Source organism: Chelonoidis abingdonii, chromosome 4, assembly GCF_003597395.2.
Source record: "Chelonoidis abingdonii isolate Lonesome George chromosome 4, CheloAbing_2.0, whole genome shotgun sequence".
Taxonomy (NCBI): Eukaryota; Metazoa; Chordata; order Testudines; family Testudinidae; genus Chelonoidis; species Chelonoidis abingdonii.
In genome coordinates this window covers 87065666-87085445 of record NC_133772.1, presented here as the reverse complement: position 1 = coordinate 87085445, position 19780 = coordinate 87065666, and the positions used below count along the sequence as shown (strand labels likewise).

Genomic DNA, 19780 nt, shown 5'->3' with positions numbered 1-19780 from the left:
CACTAACAATTAAGCTCACAACACCTCTGTGAAGTATTGTTATCTCCAGTGTACAGAAGGGCAAACCGAGGCAAAGAGTGCTTAAGAAACTTTCCAAGTTCACACAGCAAATCTGTGCTAGAGCTAGAGCTCAGGAAACTTGACTTCTATTCCTTTGTGTTCTCTCCACATTCTGATGTACATATGGTGCCATAATGTATTTAATGTAATTAAGATCTTGTAATTTAAAAAGTCTTATCCAGAAACAGAGCTGATTTTTTTTCTCCACTATCTTTACTCCAACAGCTGACTTTTATTTCAGATGATCAATTAAACACGCTAACTAGTGCATATGTTAACTGAGCTGCTGCCTTTTTTGCTTGAGACTTGCTCACATTGTAATTCTTGATCTGTAGCTCCCAAAGAGAAGTGATTTCCTTTGGATAGCATGGACTCAGAAGAGCAGTGCCAGTGCAAACTCTCCCTTTCCAATGCCCAGCTCAAGACCTAGAGAGCCCACCACTAGGATGATACTACCATTCAGTTTCTGTTATTGGGGATAATTCATTCACCTGCTGAGGATGCTGTTATAATGGATTTTGTGATATGGAAACTTGTTGATGAGGAACTGATCTGGAATAACAAACCTATTTCATACAGGCCACAGAACAGCTCTTGGATGACAATGACTTTTGGTCACTTATGACTTTGGATTTAATTCAACTGATGACTGAGAGCTGAAGGGCTCTGGATCCCATTATCATTCCTTGAATCAACCCCAAATTGTGATTCAGTGCGTATGAGGACCAATTTCTTGCATGTTGTTGCATCGCCATCTGGTTGCTAGTTTTAAATATTAAAATGAAAGTATAGTGCACAGTGCTCCTTTCAGCAGGTGTTAACCATAAAAAGGCTGGATGGTTGGATGGAAAGTTTATGCTTCAGTTTTTACAAGTGACGTGAAGGTGATTTGGATGGGGCTGGGGAAGGCAGAACTGCGTTTTGCTAACAAGGTGGTTGTGTTCATAAAATCACTTGATCAAAATTTCTGAGCATCTTGTGTGGCTTCTGTAGTGTTTGAAGTCAGTTAAAACCAGAAACATGCCCAAGTGTGATGTGTTTCAGGCTGGAGCTGCCATTATCACTGCAATGCTTTCTACCATACCACAGCTATGGCCTTCTGATAACATGATAGATGAATGTAGCTGGGATGTGTATGGGGAAACATGGGAATAAAAACAAAGTGGGTTAGAGGATAAACAAAAAAAGCCATGATATGAAAACCGAAGGATATGCTTGGTTAATGTGGGAGACTTGATAAATGATATAGTTATGGCATTTTATTTGGTTGCATGAGTGACTTGTGCATGATTACTTGTTGTAGTGTTTTGTAATTTGTTTTGCTGGCATTCCAGTCTTTCACAGTCTGTCAGGTTGTATGGATGGATGGAGCTGGCATCATAAAATTGTCACGGAAAAAGGTTTTTAAAGCCTGTTACTTGTCGTGTATGTGCATTTGAAAACAATGGGTGATATGGGAGGTAAAGTAGTTAAGAGGAACTAATGCCCTGGACTTGTTGGTGTGAAAGAATGTCAGAGTTAGGTGTTCATTTTCAGAGTGCACTTATTGGAGTAGATTCACAACAACTGTTAAATGGGCTTAAACGATAAAAGTTTAATATAGCCTATACAATGACCCAGAAGGCTAAGAAGAATGGCTTTCTGTCTTCACTCTGAGCCCTGGTTAGCAGCAACAAGAGTAATGTATCTAATCCCCCATGAATGGTGTTGAAAATGGATGCCCCCCAACCTTACAATCCAGGAGTGTTGTATTCCGAGGTTGCTTTCAAATTAACATTGTGTCCATCTTGCAAATCTGTCCTCTGCAATTAATGACAATTGGCTGTCCTAGGGGAAGGCAGAAATGATATAGCCTCAGGCTTCTCTCAGCAGGAAATAAACTGTCTTAGGATAACACTTTCTCATACCATTTTCTGGGACTGGGTTTTTCTTATTCACTTAGGTTCAGCTCTGACTATTTGCCTAATAAATCTGTTTTATCAGTCTTGATCCTTATTCCGTGCTCATCACCCTGGTATCTGAATGTTCGTACGTGCAGTTGCCTTGGGCAAGAAGCAACTCTGTATTGTAAGGGCTTGAAGGGTCTTTCTGAGAGAAACTTCTGATCTGAAAAGACTTGTCTGAGTGAAACTCATCACTGTGCAAAGAATCAGCACAGGACCTATACAACCCTCGAGGCTTATTCTGAAGATTTAAGTAAGACTTTAGTGATGTATTAGCCTGTTACACTGAGGTGAATTTTGCCCTGTATGTACAATCAGGCTTTCCGCTTTATTAGAGGGTCACTGTCAACTTAGTTTATGCTCTACATGTAGGTTTTATTTGTTGGAAAAGGACATTACAAAACAGAATATGAAAAAAATATAATAAGGCAACTTCCTTTTTACAAAACTTTCCAGTGATATTTTTCTTCTTTTCTTTCTTCCTTTTAAATTTTCTTTGAATTTAAACTTTTTCCTGCAGTTGTTGAACCTAACCCAAGAGCACTGAACTATTAAGAACCAGAAACTCATTCTACTAAAAAAGTGAAACTTATAAGTCTAGTGTCACTGTCTCAGCTGAGTGACATGTAGTAAGCAAACAAACAGCATTCTCATATAGCTTTAATAACCTAAGATTGTTAGAAACACAGGTAAATTAAGAAAAAATGGTTTATTTCCTGACAAAGCCTGTTTTAACCACAGATTCCCAGCATATGCCACAAGGAAGAAGAATATAGTGTCTTGAGGGCTGCTGGCAGATATCTTCCCCAACCCCACCATCTCCTCCATTATGGGAATAACAGGAGATTGTCAGTATGCTTCTCAGTTTTCACTCTGCCTACCTGAACCAGGTGTGGTCAATGAGTTGCAGTTCTAGCCACATGGAAGCTTTTGCTGCCACTGGAGCACTGTCTGGAGAAGGCTTTCCCAGGGAGTGACTGGAACAGCAACAGCACGGCAGGGAAGGGATACTGATGACTCTGCACTGGGTGGCTGTGATCAGCAGGGTGTGCCTGCCAAATCCCAAGTCATTGATTTCTCTTTCTGCTGGGCAGTAGCTGTAGAAAGTCGCTCCCTCTCTCAGGTTCTGATGAGGACTCTGGGTTCAACACCATTATTCTTATGGTGGGGAAGGGTGGGTTGTGTTTGTCTGTCTTGTAATGGTGTGGCCACATGGTTTGCAAGACCCCGTGAAAGAAGATACTGGGACAAAACTGATCCAGCTCAATTTAGCTTGTCTACACATGAAAAGTAATCCAGAATAAGGGAGAGTGTGAATATAAAGTGGATTAACGATGCCTGTGTATCTCCTTGTGTGGATGCTCTTATTCTGAAATAAGAGCATCCCCATATGGAGTTAATCTGGAATGACTGTTGTGAAATAACTCTCTGGGTAGATGTCACGGAGTCACTGGGCAATGCTCTGGACGTCAATCCCGCGGACGTCGATCCCGCACTGTGAGGAGAGAAGGTAAGTCAGAATAAGATACTTTGACTTCAGCTACGGTATTCCCGTAGCTGAAGTTGCGTATCTTACATTGACACCCCCCCTAGTGTAGACCAGGCTATAGCCTAAGCAACGGTGGAGTCAAATAACACTCAGTTACGTCTCTCATTTTACCCGTCTTACACAAACTTGCTGTTCTCTTGCACTTTATCTTTATAAATGGGCATAAACATGTTGACTCGACAAAAGTTAAATCTAACTATGTTAAATGAAACCCTCCTAACTTACAGCTTCTACCCTCCTGCTTTCCATCTGGGGAGCCCTCATTTTGTCTTTTTTACACATTTTAAAAAGGCCAGGCTGTTTGGAGCTGTGATCAAGTCATTATTTAAGCAACACCTAAAGGCCGCAGCCAAGATAGGGACCTCAGTGTTCTAGGCACTGAAATACATGAGAAGACAGGCCCTGCCCTGAAGAGCTTGCACTGTAAATAAATGAGAGACAAGGGCTGGGAAGGGAAACAGAGGCACAGAGAAGTAAGATAACTTGTCCAGGGTCATACGCCAGATGAGGTACAGATCTGGGAATAGAATCTGGGTGTCCTGAGTCGCACTCTAGTCACTTATCCACTGGACCATGCTGTCATAAGGGTTATATGGAAATGCAAAGTAAATGTTTTATATCAGAGGACAATAATAGCCACATTTCCATTTCCTGTGAGAACTCAGGCCCAGAGAAAGAAACTCATGACTTGGAGAACTGAATTTGTTGTGTTTAATTGTTTTGGCCTCAATACTATTTCTTACTAGTGGCTGGTAAGTGATGGGAATAAAATATACTTTACGATTATGATTACGCTAGCTCTTTTGACTTCTGCAGCATGAAAAAGAGAGATCTGAAACACCAGTGGATCAAAATCTGCATTATTGTTAAACTCCTTTGTTCTTGACTGTGAATAAAACTAATAATGACTGTAGCTGATGTACTATGTAGTTTTCAAATGAATTAGAACTGGTTCTACATTATACACCAGTGTGCAGTATTGGAAGTGGTAACGTGAGCCCATTTTTAGCAACATGTTTAACTTTATTGGTTGTGGTTTATTTTCTTAAAACCTAGAATGTTTAGAAAACTCCTGGTTTGAATTCTAGGGGCTTCTTATCGTTTTCATTTTACTTGTCAGTTTATCAACATAAACTTGTTTAATATTTAACATCAACAGATCAATAACAGTTTAAATTAACAGGTCAGTGCCTCTTATATTTGGGCCTGCACAGTTTGAGAGCCCTGGCAGGAGTGAGAAAAAGGTGGCGATACTTCAGAATGAGCTCTATCTGTTCTCCAGTGGTTTGACTGCAGTTTGGGCAGCATTGAGATGTCTCTGCTGCAACTTCCTGGTGTCTGGTGATAAACAAACTCCCAACAAACACTCAACCTTTCATTTCTTTGTCACGTGGGATGTGCCAGCCTGGGAAACTTGACAGTTCTGTATGGTGCTTGGACATCATGCTGATGAGAGTGACGCTACCACCCCTCAGGTGGAATGAGATTTCAGTTTTTCCTCTCTCTGCTCTCCTGCTGGTGTGGAGTAACTTCATTGAGATCACTGGTGTATTATTGTGAAATAAATGTTAAGGAAGTGAGAATCAAACCCACAATCTCTGGAAGGGAAATATCTAGGAAACTTCGTCTTTGACTCTAATTCATTTTTGTTGGTAGTTTGAGCTAAATGTTTTCTCTTCTCTCACCTTTCTTCCCTCCCCTTTCCAACCTCCTCACTCCATTGACCTCTACAGCTGCAGTCCTAGTCGCTGATTTATCAGGGCAGGCTGGCTCAGCACTGTGCAGAGATTGCTTTTAATTAAGTGTCTTCATTTTTTCCAACCTTCGGGGAGCAGCAACCCTTTAACGATTTTAATATTTTATCTGGATTTATATCTGCCTTATTTGTTGTTTGTGGCTCTTCTTGCTCACATCGTCTTCCTGAATTATTTCCCCAAACAAAATAATTTTTTCAGGTCCCTCAGACAGAGTGAGGAGGAGGGTTTAATGGATTCTGGAATGGGTGGGTGGGTTACCTAAGATTTGCAACTGTTAGTTGTGGGAGAAGAGGGAGTTTGTGTGATGGATTTCAATTTTGCAACTGGAGCCTTGTCACAGGGCAAGATGCACTTTTGTGTTCTTTTTCAATGTACAAAATGAGGCAACTTTGTTGTCTAGAGCATGGGGCTGGAAGCAGGAGTCCCTTGAGTTCTGGTTCTGGATGGTGACTCACTGTGTGGTTTGAACTAGCCATTTATAACCTTGTTTTCAGTATTGTTTTGTTCTCGGAGGTATTGATCACTTGTAGCTCCCATACAGAACAAACTCTTTCAAGGATGCGCTACTAGAAAATGAGTATCTTAAAACTGAGTTAATTCTCTATACATGAATACATGCAAGTTGACTTGGTCTCCTTAATATAAGATGACTCCTTTTGTCCACTGGGTATAGCTCTACAAAGGGAGATTTCTTCAGACCAAGCTGGTAGCAGCTGTGCTAAGTTTCTCTCAGCTGGAATTTTCTCTGTGCATATCCTGCAGTGAGTATTGCAGGAGGTACAGTACAAAAGGGATTAGTGAGAACGACTGTCACACAGAATATTAATATTTGACACTACCCTCCGAGGATCAGAAAGGATTTTGCAAACATTCATGAAGTAAATGTCACAACACTTTTCTGAGGCAGGGAGATATTATTTTCCCCATTCTACAGATGTGGCAACTGAGACATCAAAAGGGCAACTGAGACACATAGAAATTAAGTGCCTTACCCAAGGCTCTGTAGTGAATCACTGGCAGAGCCAAGAATTTAGCAGCCACATTTTATTTTCTTCCAGGGCTGTGCTTTAGGTAGTAGGTCAATGATGTCCTGGAAGGGGCGTCAGGTAAATGGAGGATTAAGGCTATCTTCCTGCCTCTGATGAAGTTCACTCCCTCTATAGATATTGCTAAACCATCCCTGCCAGAGATAACTTGTCCCTGGTGCACTGGAAGATGCTTCTGAGGTGCAAATATTTTGCCATTGTAATGAAGCAGATTGCACCAAATATCATGTGAGTTTTTTAAAAAAGCCTCCCCAAATATGACACTTCAGAGCCCCCTTTCCCTCCACATTTCAAAATATGTGCGCTGAACACTGTGGGATACTATCAATATATTTGGTGGGTAAGATTCTTCTTTGACTTGAACTGATGAAATTCTAGGATAATGTTATTGAAAAATTAATGTTATTGGAACAAAATTTGGAATAAAATATAAATATATCCAGCAAATGCATTTACAACTAAGTTGTCTACTCAGTGATGTTGCTTGTCTCCCTTTGTTTATGATTCAAAGGGAGCATTTTTGTTTAAACAGCAGAACAAATGAATAGATTCCCAGGCCCTAGTCTTCCCAGTCTGTAGGCAAAAGCATGCCTGGGCCACAAAGTTTATCTGCCAGCTAAAAGGAACATATTTGTGGATGCCTCATTTCAAAATATTGGCAGCACATCACTGTATAAGATCACCCTTGTCATATAGCCCATGATTGATGCTGTCTCTTTCTTACCATCCTCTGCAGCACAGTTAAGTTTAAAGAAAAAAACCACCAACAACAAAGTCTGTGGGCCTGATTCTTGTGTCACAAGTGCTGGTGTAAATATAGAGTAACTCTATTGACACCAGTGGCATTACTCTAGTGTAAATTCGTGGAAGAGAGGAAATGTGCTCCCTGTGCTCTTAATTTGTCTTGCTAACTTGCAAATGCAACTAGTCTAGGACTTTATTTGTTCCACTGAGTGGATCTGAAAATAGATTTCCCTCCCCTCCCCCTCATTATTTACTTTCTGGTCTTGTTTTCATAACCAGCTTATCCACAAAATACACTTTTTGGCTCCTCTGTCTCGTGATATATCTTCAAGGTTACCCATTGCTAAGCAACCACCACACGAAGTTGAAGGCTGGTCAGCAAATTCTTGTGTATTTCTCTGGGTTATCTCTGGTATGAAACTAAGGGGCAGTTGGCACGGGTGGTTAGCCTCATCTGTCCTGTCTGGAAGAGGGGGAGGGATGTGCGTTGGATTGCTGCTGTGACTTTGGGAAAGGCTCTGACCTGAAAATGGATTGCAATTCCAATTGAATGGTTCTTTTCCTTGGTTATAGAATCGCACACCTGAGCTCTGTGCTTTTTGCATTAATTCCACCCCTCTTAAACTTTCCCAGTCAATTATCCATGTCCATCTACTGCTGTAGCAGACACATGACCCTTTCTGCTGCAGCAGGCTTATGAGGCTGCAGCATTCTGCAGCAGCCCCCTCCAGCATGGTTATCAATCAGGGCCTGTCAGATTTCTCCCTCAGACACATCTATTTCAGGGGTGTAAGACATGGCCTTTTGCTTTTGTTCTTTAAAAAAATTTTTTTAAAGGGACCATCTCAGGTGCTGAGTGTGTTGTTAGGGATTTGCATTGACAGTAAAGACATTTATTAGTTTCAGTCTGCATGGGTTTCAATCAACCTCTGTGTCCATTTTGGTTTGTAGAATTTTTTGGGCTTGTTTACAAAAACTGAGACTAAAAATGGAATCAATGAGACTCATTAAGTTGACCATGGTTCTTAAACTATGGTCTATGCAGCACCAGCCGATCAGAGAGCTCTTCCAGGTGATCGGCCAAATGAATCATTTGCGAACAAAGGAGGATTAAGATGTTGGGAAGAGAGGATCTTTCTCTTGCACTATGATTCAAGGCTTAATAAAAGCTGGAGAACATCTTTGCACTGCAAATATGTTTGTGAGGCTTTGTCACAAATTTCATTGTCAAACCAAAATGCAAGCATCAGCCTTGGACTCCAAATTCTTGTTTGTCCAGAGACAATAAAAAACTTAGCTTTGACATTCACTGAAAGGTTCATGTGCCCAAAACATACGCTCAGAAAATTCACCTGGCATGGTTTCCATGTTCAAGCCCCAAACTACCCACAATTTCAGTAGTTTGGGGTTGTGTCTTCTCTTAGGTTGAATTAATTCCTCTAATTGTTCCATGTCCATCATCTTTTGTGACCTCAACCGTGTGCAGACTGTCAAGGCAGACCTTCAGGCCTCAAGGCAGGGAGGCCAGCCAGTAACCAAGTATGCTGCTGAACTTCATCATTTGGCTTCTGACATCAGGTGGAGTGAGGTGGCGCAGCACCACTATTTCTGCCTGGGATTAAACAAGGAGATTAAGAATGAGTTTGCACGGGTGGAGCCTCTGCTCGGTTTGGACAACTTGATTGAATTATGCATCGGAATCGATGATTACCTCACGGAGCAGCATTGTGAGTATACCTTGATTTTCTGGAAGCCGCCATTTCCCAAGCTCCTGATGCCCCAGACATGCAGATCTTTCCTGGAATCATAGCTCGTGCAAGTCAACCAGGTTTTGCCTGCATGTCTGTGACTCAGAGAAGCACTGACAGTGGGATTTAGGCTTGTGCCTGTATTATGGGGAACCCGGCCATTTTGCCTTGATGTATCCAGGAAAGACTTGGGTGAAACTGGGGCTGGGAAATACCAGGTCCCCAGCCCTTAGATGGGGGTATGAGCTGAACTGGTGTTCTTCCCTCTCCAGTGGTTCCCAGCACCCCTGGGTCACAGTTGGCACAACATGAACTGTGTGTCAGTTTTCAACACAACTCTGAATACCTCTATTAATTCAACTAATGGTAAGCTTTGAAATCTCCCTGTAGGCCTTAGTCAACTCGGAAGCCTCAAGTAATTTTATGGACTTAAAGTTTGCTAAGACCTATATGGTTTCCATCATGCACAAGACCCTCCAGAGCTGCTCAAGACTATTGATGGGTCTCTTCTCTCCTCAGGACTGTAATCCACCAGATCATACCAGTAACGGTTCAGCTAACTCAGTTTATTGTCACAACTTTAGTTTAAGTCAGAACAACTTCTGTATTCAGAGAAGTTCTAAGCCCCAAGCTTATCTAACCATTGACTATTTCATTCTTTTGCTCTGCTAAGTCAGAGGTGAGAGATGCAGAGCTAGGGGTCATCAGCAAATGCGGGTATCAGGAAACCATACAATTTGGATTAATCCAAGTCCCTCATGCTCCTGTTTTCCTAAGTACACCCTGGTTTACCACCTGTGACTGCCACATTCACCGGTGGAAGGGGATCTACACTTTAATTTTAAGGATTGCCGGCTATCACGTCTCTCCCAGGATATGAGAAACAGACCAGCAGACTCTGTGGTTCATGTTGTCTGGGGATTGAAATCTTCCAGAGGACAACAAGACTGTCAGAAGCCCCAGTACCCCCTGCAGCACTGCCAAGATCCCTCACCAATATCATAAATATGCTGACGTTTTGGACAAGGGAAAGGCGGACATCCTATCCACACATTGGACTTATGGTTGCCCATTTGATCTTCAACCTGAAGCTGAGATCCCATTCAGTCGGATATATGCCCTCTCCGAACCTGAACTTTGAGCTGTCTGCCTTTACTTGCAGGATAACCCGAGGGTTTCATCTGCCCATCCACATCTGAGCAGGTACTCCAATCTTTTTTGTCAAGAAGAAAGATGGCCCTTTGCAGCAGTGTATTGACTGTGGGGGCTTGAACATGATGACCATACAAATGTGCTTCCCACTCCCCATTATCAACGAGCTTCTAAACTGGCTCTGTGGGGCCTGTATTTTCACAAAGTAAGTGCAGCACGGGACCTATAACTTGGTATGTGCGTGTGATGGAGACGAGTGGAAGACTGCCTTTCATGCATGATATGGCTTCCATGAATATCTAATCATGCCATTCAGCTTATGCAATTGACCCAGCAACCTTTCAAAACTTTATGAATGATATATTCTGGCATATGCTGGACCACTTTGTCATTATGTACCTTGTTCACATTCTGATTTTCTCCAAAGACCCAGCTCTTCATGACCAACATGTGCGTAGCATTCTTGAAAGATTATGCCAGAATCCCTGTATGCCAAACCAGAGAAATGTGAGTTTGATTGAGACACCCTTGAATTTCTTGGATATATCACGTCACCCCAGGGATTGGAAAGGGACCCTTGCAAGGTGGTGGCCATCACAAATTGGGTGGCACTGAAGCATGTAAGTGGAATCCAACGCTTCTCGGGTTTTGCAAATTTTTATAGACAATTTTATCCCAGAATTCTCTGCTTTGGCCAGCCCTCTGATGGCCTTGCTGAGAAAGAGAGACCGGTTTTCATGGTCTCCAGAAGCACAGGCTGCCTTTGATAATCAGAAACAGAAATTCACCACTGCTCCCATCTTGATCCACCCAAACCCTGCCAGATGGTTTACAGTAGAGGTGGACACTTCAGACTTTGCACCAGGGGCAGTCCTTTCCCAACCAGCTGCTCCCAATGATCGTTTTCATCCGTGTACTTTTTACGTGTGAAAACTCACTCCCACTGAGATAAACTATGACCTCATGGACAAGGAATTGCTGGTCTTTGAAAAATGGCACCATGTTCTGAAGGGTTCTAGGTTCTCAGTCCAAGTCCTGACAGACCATAAAAATTTGCAATACCTAAAAATGACCAGGCATCTGAACCAGCAGCAGGCATGCTGCTGTCTCTTTGCACAATTTGAGTTTGTGGTCACCCACTGGCTGGGATAAGGAACAGGAAGGAAGATGCATTGTCATGGAAGGATCAGTACTACAAACCCAGTGAGAAGACTACATCCAAGATTCTTAAACCCTCAAACTTAATTTCTGGCATGATAGTCTCCAACCTATTATCCTCCATCTGCTCTCAGTTACCTAATGACCCCTTTACCATCCAAATTGTCAAGCCTTAGACCACAACCAGGATCAGACCTTCACAGGCTTCACATTCCAGAGTGGGATCCTATACCATAAGGGACATATCTATGTGCCCAAAGGGACCACTTGGCTTAGTCCTATAACTCTGCCATGAGACTCTGCTAGCAGGCCACTTCGGCTATTCCAAGGCCCGAGACCTGGTTTCCAGGAACTTTTGGAGACCCAGAGGTGTTGCATCCTATGTAGATTCTTGTGAGATGGTGCCTGGATCAAAACCCCTGGTCAAGACTGCTAGGTCTCCTCCAGCCCTTACGCACTCCACGTTGTCCATGGGCCATTGTTTCCATTGACCTTATTGTGAAATTACCACCTTCCCAAGGCCACACTACATTCTAGTGGTGGTTGACCACTTAACCAAGATGGTGTATTTTGTTCCACATTGTGCGTGTCTCTCTGCTCAGGAGATAAGCTACCTGTCTGTGAGCAATATCTTTCATCTTCACAACTTACCTATGAGCATGGTGTCTGATCGAGGATTCCAGTTTATTTCCTGCTTCTGGCAAGAATTTCTACACTTCCTAAGTATCAAGACCTAACCTTAACAGCCTGTCACCCCAGCATCAATGGGGAGGCAGAGCGTGTCAATCAGGTCCTTGAACAGTACCTACATTTCTTTCTAAACTATCCTCAGGATGATTGGCTGTCTCTAATCCCTCATGCTGAGTTTGCATATAACAATGCTATACGTCTCCACCAAGCAGACTCCCTTCTTTGCTAACTGTGATTTCCATCTTTCTGCTCATCCAGAGATCCCCTCTAAATCATTGATGGCCACTTTTATCAATCTCAGAACTGCAGGTATGTCAAGAACTCCAGAGGCAGTTAGGTGTTGCCAAAGCTACCTAAAAATGGTATTCCAACCGGTCCTGCCAGCCAACACCTGGCTTTGGGGTAAGGGCGGGGGCCGCTCTATGTTTTTTGCTGCCCCAAGCACGGCAGTCAGGCAGCCTTCAGTGGCATTTCAGCAGGAGGTCCACCGGTCACATGGATTCAGTGGTGGTTCTGCGGGTGATCTGCCGGTCCTATGCCTTCGTGGTACCCGCCGCTGAATTGCCACCGAAACCGCGGGACCAGTGGACCTCCTGCAGAAATACCGCCGAAGGCTGCCTGACTGCTGCCCTCACAGCGACTGGCAGCCTACCCCCCGTGGCTTGCCGCCCCAGGCATGCGCTTGTGGCGCTGGTGCCTGGAGCCACCCCTGGGTAGGAGACAAAGTCTGGTTGTCCACCTGGAATCTGCGATCGACTTGCCTCTCTTCAAAGCTGAACTGTAAGTACCTGGGGACTTTCCAGATCATAAAATAGATTTATCTGGTTACTTGTAAATCACAGCTATCAGATTGCCTCAAGATTCACCCCATCTTCCATATCTCTCTTCTAAAACCATTAGTCAAAAATCCCTTCCCATTCTGGACTACTTCCCCTCCTCTGCCTATAACTGCTCAGGGCCAAGAAGAATATGTAGTTTGGTAGATTCTAGACTCTCACTGGCTTTGAGGAAAACTACAATATATAATTGACTGGGATTGGTGTGGCCCAGATGAATGTGGGAACTGCAGAACAGATCTATGCCCTGGATCTCTTGCATGCCTTCCACCCCACTTACCCTGAGAAGCCAGGGTAAATGGTGCCCTCAAAGTGGGGGTACTGTCAGGAATCAGGGCTTGCAGCAGAGCTAGTCTCCAGTCAGCCTCATCAGCTGGCCTGCAGCAGGCTAACCAATTAACCATGCAACCTGATTGATTGCAGAGACCAGCAGGCTGGTTCTTATGCCAGAAGCAGCAGCAGCTTGCTGGCTTCTCAATGTTCACACGCATCACTGTGCCTGCTCCTGTGTGACCTGGTTCCTGCTTCTCCTGCTTTGCACTCAATCTTGCTCTGTCCTGCCCCTGCCTTGAGCACTCCTTGCCTGATACCCTACTGACTCCAGTTTCTGATCTTCAGTTTAACCTTTGGCTCTGGCTCCTGACTACGGACTCTGGCTCGACCCTTGGCTCTGGTATCTGGTTACTGCCTTCTGGTTTGACCCTTGGCTTTGGCTCCTAACTATGGCTCTGACCTCATCCACTGGGCTAGACCGCCTGCTCTGACCACTAGGCTAGACCGCCCTCATCCCGGTTGGCTGACAGTTTGCCCAGTTCTAACTGTCATTCAGGCGTTTGAGTTGAGGGCTGATCCTACTCCCTGACCACAGGGCAGGTGCATAGCTGTGTAAAGAGGCCTCAGCTATGGGTCTTGCGATCAGTTGGCAGTCTGAAACTCACCCTTTGGGATGGGTAAGGTTAGGTTAGTTTTCATGCTGTTGCTTGGACAGCGTAGAAGCCACCAAATGCATTAGGTGCCTCCATAATGTTCTGTCATGAGGTATGATGCCTGTGTGGGATGTGTGTGTGATGACATCCAGCCATCGTGGATGGCAAAGGGTAGCCTCTGAAATGTGAGCACTGCCTCTGCTTGATTCAAACAATAATCCTATTGTGGAGACATTCCTTAGGGGTAGGCATTTGGAATGTCTCACTGAGGATGCTGACCATTCAGTGATTGATATTGACTTGGTCTGAAGGAATTTCTGTCCAGAGCTCCTTAATTGGAAAGATAGCTGTGATAGGGACACCAGATATTTATTGGCCTAGAAACTGAGAGACCAGGAGTGGGACTCAAACCTGGCTCTCCTGCATGCTGCACTACCATCAGAGCAGGTGGAGTATTCAGTATCATGTCTAGAATGTTTTGGTGATCTTGGATCTCATTTCTAGTGGATAAGCACCTGCATCATGAAAGCCACTCTCCCACTTAGCACTAATTGACCACTCCGTGGGGCAACCTTATATGAGAAGACAAAGACTGAGCACAGACCTAGCCTTAAAGGTGGTTCCTCCGAGCAGGGATGAGGTATTTTGTGACGATGGGAAGCTTGCAGTGCTGTACCCGTTCTGTGGAAATACTGAGGACTTTGCGGCCAAATTCAGTCTGGTGTAAGCGGTTGCAACTCCATTTCATTTAGTGGAATTTCACTTGCTTAGACCCAGTCTGAATTTGACTCTTAATACATATGACAGTATAGCATCCTGGCATCTTTCAACAGAATTCATTCATTAATTCAAAAGCCAAATGAGTGGCATATCTTTGATTTTATGAAATGACCTTTATTCTAATTTTTGATTATATTGATTTTATTATGACTAGATTGTGTGTTTGTGATTGTATGTGAAAATATAGGAAAGAGCGGATGTTTATAGTAGATGAGTCTTAGGAAAAAATGATATTGTTGGCTAATCAATGTACTGGCCTTTCAAACACTTTGTACTGATTTATTGTGGTGGTGCATGTTCTAACTCTCCCATTGTCTGACTTCAACAACTTGTGTAATGGAAAAGAATGATTTTTTACAAGAGGACTCTGGGAACTTTCTGAATATTACAGCACTCTTTGGATCAATGAATATCCCAGAAACTCCTTACGTAAGTGACCTAAAATCAGGTGATCAAGCCTCTTCTCCCCTCCCCTTCCCTAGAGAGATGTCTGTAATTAGATAAAATGAGGACAGAATATGCATAAGTATCTGTTATGCTGGGATTCCTGCCCAGAAAGGAAACTAATGTCCTAATCTGGTCATAATTTTTTGCACCCTTTATATTATTGACAGGATTATGGTTTGACAATGATGGGAGTTCAGAAGCAGATTTTCTATTAAAGAGCAGCTGCGGGCTCATGGTAACCTTTCTGAATTGACTGGTTTCCAAAACTATTTGAATTATGGATCCTATATCTTCTGTGCTACTTTCCCTTCATCATTTGTTGCTAAGGACCTTTTATTTGTAAGGAATGGCCTGATTCTTCACTGCCCAGCATTTTGTGCAATCAATTTAAGTTAATGCGAATCACTAGCTGCCTGATTTGGTAGCATTTTACACCCACTTTGCAGAGGTGTAAATGACTACACAAGGTGCAAGGTGGTAGAGAGTCAGGCCCAGAATTTTTATTTTTGTGCATTTCATTTGGTGCCCGCTGTCTGTTCCTAGCCTGAAACCTTCCCCCTCTCTCTGTGAAATGTAATTGGTTGCTATGGTGGGGACTATTATGACGTGTCAAACATGGGACATGCACACTTTGCTTCACAGTGTACTCCATTTAGTTAGAACATATTTAACTGGGACGTCTCCCAAAGAACTGACGCAAGGGCAAAATCTTTAATGAGTGCCACTTAATGGGGATTGTAAGTAATTCTGTTTGCAGGATTTGCCTTCAGGTGATTTAGTACAGATGAGGCCTTTGGTGTGTCATTCTCATGCTTGTTCTATTTGCTCTTCTCCAGAGCTATGATATGTGTAGAAATGGGTTGAATTGCTTTACTGCTGGGTGTTTGCCCCTTGCTGTCCAGCCACACATGCTGGGCTGCCATGCCATGTGCCTGCCATTTGTCCTTGCCCTGGCACTGGAAGGTAACAGTGTCAATCCCTGTCCCAATGCACACAGTGTCTCCTCCTATTTCCATGGGGCTTTGCAATAACCTGATGTGCTCAGCAGTTCTCTAACAACAGCATTGCAATTAAATTGTTGTGTGCTACTTGGGCACACCTGTTAATGGGGATGATGGCCATTCCATCCTCTGCTCCCAGCACTTCCTCATTGATGGGATTCTGCTGTGGGTTGCCACTGCAAGTTTCTGACAGGAAGGACACTTTGTGGCTTGAGGCTAAATTCCCATCCCCTTATTGAAGTCAATGGGGCTACTAGTAACCTAAGGTGCTGATATACAGAGTAAAGGGATGGGAATCTGACCCTTAGAAACTGCCATTGCAGACTCCTGGATGCTTCTTTAACAACTGTACAAGATCAGTGTTTTTCTTTTTTGTGTGTCCGTTTGGTAGGAGTCAACTCAAAACCCCCTAAGTTTTACTTTTTCAGCTTCTTTTGCATTTTTATCTTTGTCTCATAACTTAGCAACAATGAAATGCAAACTGTCAGCACTCATGGATCCTTCAGCCCTCTTCAGGAAACACAGTCACCAGTATAACCACTGAAGAAAGGTTTCTTGGAGCAGGATGGGAATCTGCATTCTAGTCTCCCTTCCCTGCCTTGCTTCAGAATCCTGAAGGTAAGAGTCATAATTTTGTAACGATAGGGTTAAGGTCAGTAAAAGGTTAGCTCTCCTCCTTTCTGTAAATTCCAAAAGAAGGTAACAACCAAATATTTCCATTGCTCTAGCTGTGTTATAAACCAGGGAACCTGAAGGCCGCTCGACCGTGGCTATATTTAAGTGTGAATTATTATTTTTGTAATTATGTTCCATCTGCAACCTTTCTGAGATGAGGGTTTTCTTTGCACATGCTGTAATGCACAGAGAAGGAGATTTAGGGTGATTATTTCTTTTCCATTGTCACGTAACAGTAGAAGCTTGTGTGTCTGGATTGAAATGACTTTCTTCTGTATATAGAATATAAAGAAACCATAATAAAATTTACCAGATATGAAGGATGGCAATCAGCAGTAGAATAGCTTATACTGGTTTGTTTTTTCATGTTTATTTTAGTAATTTTAAAGACTATTGTCAATGTCTGATCTTATTTACATTGGTCAACAGAAGTCAATGGAGTTATGTCAGTGTATGTGTAAGTGAGAGGAGAATCAAGTCCAAGTTATCTCAGAGCAACCCTGCTACTAGAGACATTTACATGAAAACAAGAAGTTTTTTTCCTCCTTTCCCATTTGAAGAATCATCAAAATTCTCTATTTGTGGTGGGAAAGTCCTGTCAATAGCAGCCGCCTGCGACATCCCAAACAGATTTAACATGAGAGCGGATGGCCTCTTGGAAATAGAAAGGAATCTGAACAAAAATATTGGCTCCCAGTACTTGTTGTTAACTTTTAAGAGTAAAGCTGGATCTGAAGTTTTATGACTCTCCTATCTTTATAACGGGCTGGATCCAAACACCCACAAGCTTTTGGAGATTTCAGATCTGAATTAACCTCTACTTAAAGAGTCAAGGTCTTGTTTTCATGTAAATACCTCTGCCAGTGAGACGCGAGGGAAGGGATAAAGCAGAAAATATAGAACATTGGCAGAATTGTTTTTCAGTATCATATTTTAAAAAGTTTTTCCATAAGGCGTCATCAGCTCTTTAAAAGTACAGGAGAGACTACATTTGTCAATGAGCCAGAATGGTTAAATGCTCTTAAATACATTGGGCTGGGTTTTTGTTCACCTTTCTTTCTCACAAGTGTCTGGTAAAACTCCAGTAATGAAAACACTAGCAGAGGGGGAAAAATGAACTCTTTTTCAGCAAGTGGTGGTGGTGCCATTCTAATCAGATCATAACAAGAATGTTAGCAACGGTTAGGTTTGGCATTAAACACACATACAATGTTTATTCTTTTATAGTTTCTGTATTACACAGTAAAAATAGCACAGTCATGAAACTCATTTGTTACCATTCTGCCAACTTCATTCGGCTGACTTGCTGCTGCTTTGAAGTTTTGAAGCAGAGTGTTTCATCTGTGCGTTAATGCCAACTATCAATTTATTCCCCCTTCTTTCTTGTCCCCCTGAAACCAATGCATAGTAATTATCTCTAGGTTTGGTGACACCTGCAGAACGGTTCCTGCATCAGATAAGCCATGACTACACCAGATGTTTCAATACTTTGAGCCAATAAGAAACAATATGGACCACTAGGGGCTTCTCAGATTGCTGCAAGGAAAGTGCCTTTTGATCTCTCAGTTTGCTCCCCTCCAAAAATTCATTACAGCTGCTTCTGTGCTTGACAGAGCTGTTCCAAGAATGTACTGGTTGGAAAATTTCCTCTTCCCTGTGACGGATTTGGAGTGGCCCTGTAATATTTTTTGAATAGTATGCATTCTATATGTTTGTCAGATGATTCTAAGGGATGTTTATGGTCTGAATATGTTGGTTTAGTTTAATAGGCTGTTGGAAATAACAAGCAGGATGGCAAAAACAAGGACTCAGTATAAGGCATCCCTCAAACAAACACTTGGGGTTTTTTACAAGGCAGTGTGAGAGCAGTTGGCCTGGAGGGCACTGGCTCAACCTCCCATCAAACTGATTTTGGACTAGCAGGGTCAAAAAAGCCCAGGAATGGAGAACAAAGAATTGTGGATTCTGCCCTCTCTGGGGCACTCAGATTGTGCCCTCTCTGGGGCACTCAGACACTCCTGGATGTCTGAAGCAGCAAGGTCTGTCACGTCACCAGCACAGCCCATGTGTAGAGCTTTCATTGTTTTAAAAATCCTTTCTCTTATATTATGTTTTGTTCCTACTTTAAAGATAAGACAATACCTTCTTTTAAGAAGTCTGCTTTGGGTCATTGTATTCACTGGTCACAGCTGCCAAAAGGGAAGAACTTCAGGTGCCTAAATCCAGTTGGATCTGTGGGGTAAGAACAGTTGATACATGGGGTTCCCCAGCCTGGACTAAGCGTGGGAGAATCACAGGATTCTACTCCGAGAGGGGTGATGGCACGAGGAAGTGCACATGGAGAGACCAGAGAGAGGGTCAGAGATGCAGCAGGTCTGATCCGTGACATTTCCAACAAGCGTAACATGCAGTGGTCTCTTTCTCTCTCTGACAAACCCACTCTGGTTCTCAGTAGTTGTTTTTTTTTTGGAAGTATGTTTGCTAAAACAAATACAGTGAAACTTGTTATCATGGACTTTGCTATCCTGGAACCCCATTTGTTGTGAAGTTGACATAAATAAGAACTTTCATTCAGCATATTGCAATGTGCCAACTGAAGTCCAGGCTACAGTGAACTTTCACTGTGACTGAAGATGTTCTGAGGATGAGAAAAGTGCCTTCACTATAAGAGAGTGCCCACACTAACTGAGGGAACCACTGTTGGAACAGTGAATATGAGAAATGGTTGTTTGTCTTGCCTGGTCTCACAATAATGTGGTAGTGCATCTATCTAGTAAGACTTTTCAATCTTTTTACACAGAATCATTTTGACATGTCCACACACACACCATTACCAACCTCTGTGGTTGTGCCAGTGCATTGTGAGACTTCAGAGGCACCTATCTCATAGATCCTAGCATTGTGGTTGCAAGAAGGCGTCTTTGAGTATATGCTGAACCATAACCAAATGCCAGCGTCCACCCATACTCTGTATGTTGCCCCCGATGACTAATGACTGACACATCAAACTCTTTGTATCATCTTTATTTAACATTTTCTAATAAACTTTTACATCTGTTCTTAAAAACACAAGACTCTTAAATGCAAGATGGAGTTAAGTTCACTGGCTAAATCAGGACGAAGGCAACACTTGTGCCTTCCTGTCAACACTGGGGAAAGGACATTGTAGATTGTACCACTTCACCCAGAGTTTATACCAGGCATTACAACAAACTGAGACAACCAATGCTTATTACATACCTGATCTGGCTGTTGTACAGAACTGCAG

General features: G+C 42.9%; 1 protein-coding gene across 5 annotated transcripts in view; it reads left to right on the top strand.

Moving 5' to 3' along the window:
* DPF3 (double PHD fingers 3) overlaps window positions 1-19780 on the top strand; it is a 269649-nt gene that overhangs the window by 53845 nt on the left and 196024 nt on the right. The window contains exon 1 of one of the 5 annotated variants that reach the window (XM_075065420.1): window positions 10186-10204. The exons of the other annotated variants lie outside the window; for them this stretch is intronic. The gene's annotated coding sequence lies outside the window, so the exon portion shown is untranslated. Of the gene's footprint in view, window positions 1-10185; window positions 10205-19780 lie in introns of those variants that run through there. 5 annotated transcript variants of the gene reach the window in all.